This window comes from Cryptomeria japonica, chromosome 3 (genome assembly GCF_030272615.1).
Source record: "Cryptomeria japonica chromosome 3, Sugi_1.0, whole genome shotgun sequence".
Classification (NCBI taxonomy): Eukaryota; Viridiplantae; Streptophyta; class Pinopsida; order Cupressales; family Cupressaceae; genus Cryptomeria; species Cryptomeria japonica.
In genome coordinates, this window is record NC_081407.1 from 95663271 (window position 1) to 95668867 (window position 5597).

The following is a 5597-nucleotide window of genomic DNA, read 5'->3' on the forward strand; positions in this document are numbered from 1 at the left end:
TACACAATGAAATAAGCCATTTAACCATTTAATCTAGCAAATCATTAATTCAATTAAATCAATAATCTTAGAGCATAATAATTAACTAATTACACCAACATAAGATAACATCATCTATTTAATTAAATAACCATTCAAATGAACGAAAGCACGCAAAACAAAGAATGATCAAATGACGACTCACAAATGACCAAACCAAAGCACTATGACTCGCATACCAGCCAGACGGGAAAGACAACCGACTGACAACACTCACACGAGTGTAACTGCGGGTCAAGTTAGGGTCCAACAACTATCTCCTCCACTCCCATCAGACATATAAGGCACGCTCAAACCTGTGAAACCAGGTGGAGTCGATACCCCATACCTACTTGGTACTTGTACCTGCAATGTCCTACACCAAAGAACCACACGTGCATATAGACAAATATATATATATATATATATATATATATATATATATATATATATATATATCATCTCCTCGCATCCCATACACATGCAAACATGCAACACATAAATAACACATCACACATATAAGGTAAGAGTGTCAGTCCATGAAAATGATCCATAAAATAACATTAATCATAAGCACTGAGATAATGCATAAAATCATATACCACAAATGCAGATAAAGCATAAAATAACATTGCATAAAATCTGAATCAATATACAATAATGTTCCACTGAAGTCAATCAAAAACATACAAAAAGAGTCTGATCAAGGAGGGGTACTACATTATATTTCTTCCTATTTAGTCATTAGAAAATGAGGGACTCAATTTTCAATAAACCTTAGGGATTTGAAGCAAGAGTATCCTAGGGTGTAAGAACAATCTTACATCACCAAAAAATATATTAGTTACTTTATTTATTTATTTACAAGTTATACATTTGCATTCTAGTCATAATTATTCATCATAGAACCTATTATATTTCATTATAGTTGAACATCTCACTTCATGGCAATGAATATATGATTTACACTAAGCCTACAATGTTGAATTAAATTTCTTAGTGATTATAGTCACCACAACATAATCAACTCTCATATTTATTACTAGGAATAATAAGAAGACATCCAATTTTATTGTTAATAGATTTTGACAATTTTTTTATGCTTGTGCAACACAGGACACATTACATGATACATTAGACCTAAGAGAGATTATAGTATGAACCATATTGATATTGATTGATCCATCATCACTTTATTCATTTTAGAAGGTTCAAACACATTTTCTTTTACTACATGTTTGATTGAGCATTGAGCCTTATGCCTTATTAGAACTAATTGGGATATTTCATACAAATAAAAAATATTATATATAATCACTTCTCACGATCCTTCATATGGAAATGAAGAATGTAGGAAGGTAATGTATGTATATTTCATTATGGACTTATATATTTATATAGTCTAAATTTAATCATTCATACATATTGTACCAATTATAATAAAATGGATATAACCTTTCATGTTGAACATCCTCTATATTGAACTATGATTATTCTATGACTATGAATCAATAAAGATCATGATATTTTATAAAAATAAAATAAAAAATGAATTAATTGTGTGTTTGTTCATTGTTTACAATGGTAGATAATCCTCCATCGGATCCTATATACATGATTGTATTAAAGGCTTCCATTCTAATCATTGAAGAATTTTAAAATCAAGTACAACTTATGTGCCTTCTCTCATGAATCTAAATAATTATCAAAGTAATTAACAATGTAAAAAGATTTTTGTTTTTGGTAAATTAAAATCAACAATGAATGTAAATCTTAAGTATTTGCATGCTATGTTTGATTGTTGTTTATTTTGGGGGGATTGATCTAGGCGAAAGCTCCTTGTGACCAAATGCAAACCATTTAAGGTATTCCTAAATACCCCTAGTACACATGTTAATGTGAAGATTAAATCATACAAGTAAAAATAGTAGAAGTCCAAGTGAAGGCTACAAGAAGTTTGAGTGTAGATGACCACATTATGGTTGTGAACCTAAATTAGATCTATGAATCTATCCTCTATCAAAATATAGATTAGACAGAAAATTAAAGACAATTGTTGATTTGAGAGATCACCTTTTTCAAGGCTTAAAATATTCTAAAGAATTAAAATATCTTTTAATATTTATTAATTATCATCATTCTTCAATTATAAAGATAAATATTCTTATCCTTCTCATTTTCTATCTAAATATCACAAATACACTTACTAAAATAAAATATATATCAACTATCTGCATTTTATCTAAATTAATTCACTTACTAAAATAAAATATATATCAACTATCTGCATTTTATCTAAATTAATTCACTTATACATTTTGTAAACACATTTCATTTGGTTATTCAAGACACTAAGAAAAGTGATAATCCTTATAAAAATATAATATAATATTATAATTGATTTATTTAAATAGTTGTGGTTGAACTCTGTTGTCCAAGCCTTGTTCAGGGACTAATGTAAGACTATTTTTCATATATATGTATATAAACATTCCCATTAAAAAAGCATAACCTTATATTATCAATTCTTTTTTCTCTTAGAAGTAATTTATTAACCCTCACTTTTAGAAATGGTTCATAAAATAGTATTTAAATCTCTGGGAGATCGACAATCTAATTTTAATATTAATGTAGACTTAAATATAATATTTGTATCTCCATGAAAGCTGAAAATGTATATATAATAATCTATTAAGCCACCCTCGTCTACATCAAATATATATTTTTTTCCATTTTTAAAAGGAAAAGAATTTCTAAAGTGGAATGCATATGCTACATGACAAGTCATTAAGTTAAATGAATGCATATGAAAGACAAGGTTGCAAGACAAAAAAATATATGAAAAGTATCCTTCTTTTCTTTTCTTTTTTATATTTAATTTATTTTGAGTTCCTTCCACCGAGGAGAAGCTTCTATTCTTTGAATAGATAGCAAGAATTGAAAAAAATAGAAATGTTGTCTCCCCCAAAGTATTGCTTTACACTCACATGGATGTTTAAAGAGAAGTTCATTGTGAGATTTTGTTGCTTTTAGTTAGATCAATATTGATAACAACAAATATTAATAATTAAATTAAAAATATGAAGATATATAAATATAAGATATAATAATAGACATTGTTCTTGTAATATGATGAAATTAGAGATTTGTTAATATACATTTTTAAGTTATTATTTGATTTCGATTTTGATTGAAGAGGTAATATACTAATTGTTGTAGACGTGAAAAGTGTATATTTTGTTACTTTTCTTATTTATTTTAGATTTACTTTACGTTTTGTTTCTTATATAATAGTTTAATGTTTATTTTAATTAATTTTATGTAAGAGTTTGTATTCATCATGCATTTGAATAAAACCTCCATATTCTCCATTAACCTAGATCTAATATTTATTTAGTCAATTTCTAGTTCAAGATTGAGATTGCCTCAGTGGACTTCATCCTAGATTATGGTTGTTATTGTAGCATTGAAATCCAACTTTAAAGTTTAAATTTTGTTAAGAGCCCAAGTTGACCCAATCCTAACTAATTGTTGCTCAGCAAGTCATGTAAAAAATTCAAATTTGAATGTTGTAGTTTTGCATAAAAGGAAAAGGCCTTAGAATATTTAGATATGACTCACAAGTATATTATTTGATCATTTTAATTATTTAAATTTTCTTTTAGAGTAGCCATTACATCAATATTGACATGAATAATGATAGATGCTAAGGTATTTGTATTCTTTATGGCATGTCTATAATCTACTTTAAGCACAATTGAATCTATAATGGCCTAAGCCAAACACCAAACACCAAAGGCATTACTTCAGTGAATTAAATATTTTTTGAAAGAACAATATCAACAATTAAGACAAGCCAACAACATGTACACATCGCCTTGTCCATATGTTCCCTAAGACAAGGTCCAAAGGCTAATCTAAAAAATGAAACATATTTATATGAGAAACCTTTCAAAGAGGAGAGTCATTGGGAGGACATTCAAGAAACCTATTGAAAAGATGGTCAAAATTATATTCCCAATAGAATTGGCCTAGGTTACAATTAGTTATGAACTATATATTCTCTTTAGAAGATATTGATTTTTAATTTTTTAAAGCATTTTGAAAAGGACTTTTAGGTCCAAACATTAATAAAAGATCTATCCAACATTATTATTATTATTATTATTTTTGGAAAAAACACTTTTTCTACTAGTTTCTTATTACCTTATTAAATAATTCTAAAAAAACCATTTTTAAAATGTCTGTTATTTATATGAAATTAGTGGTATAGGGTATTATGGGAATATAAAAAATAAAATTTCTTAGAGGAAGATATATTCTTGATAATTTCTCCTTTTCGTATGAAAATTAATGAATGGGTTGAACAATTGAGATGAATCATTGTCCAAATTAGATTTGACAAACACTTATGACTAGATACATTGGAATTTCATCCTTAATTTACCAGTACAATAGATTTTGGAACTAAATTTTGTTTATATATTTCAATTTTTTGAATCTATATCTGTGCTCACATAATGGTTGATAACTCAGTATCCAAATCTTTTCATTATAATATTCTATTAGATAAGGGTCTTATATCGAGTCTCATATTTGACATTTTCATAATTCAGAAGTCTTTTGTGATTATTTTTTTTGATAACGACAATATCTTATTTCTATAAAATTCAGAAACAAGAGTTGAACAATAACCTTAACATTTTAAATCTTTATGTTTGTATGTTTGGATTCCAATAAGCTCATCATTAAACTTAGTTTAAATTGGTTCCATTGTTCTTAGTATTCCCAAAGAATGGAATATCACTTACTAAGTTGAATTGGTAGCACAACGGACTTAAGAATAAATTACATAGTTGGGACAAAAAATTCTTTCTTTGGTTAGAAAAATGTAAGTAGCTAATGAAATCTTTCTTACCACACATGTATATTTTTCCTCTTATTCAATATCTAATAAAGAATACAAGGATTTGGACCAAATGGGATTGGATTGTTGGTTTTAGAGCTACTTCTTGGTTATATTGCAACCAACCTAAGTCTAAAGGCATATTAGAGAAAGTTATATGAGAGTAATATCAGAAAATAATAAAGATGAATAAAGAGTTTGTCAAGAAAAATATAGCATGTTAGTCAATATAGTCTAGTAAATTTAAGGTTGTAATATATGATTTAAAATTGGAAAAATGACTATTTAGACCCATCAAATTCAAGGCTTGTATGTGAAGAGTGGCAGAATTTGAGTCCCCTAAGAAGTGGTAATAAAAGAAGTGGAGCAGTTCTATTGTATTTCCCAATTGGAAGAGACATTTTAAAAGAATGAATGTCACGTACAAGAGAAGTATTTTCCTAGCCAATGAATATCAGTTACTCCAAGTATTTGTTAGATTTTTGTTATGGTTATGGAAAACTACAAGAATAGAAGAAATGAAGTTTATCTCAAATATAAGGGGTTGATTATATTAAAATCTTGGTTCCAATTGCTAAAATGACTTCCATTCATGTACAATAATTTATTTAATTGTAAAATTTGATTGAAAACTTTATCAAATGGATATAAAAAGTGCATTCCTATATGGTAA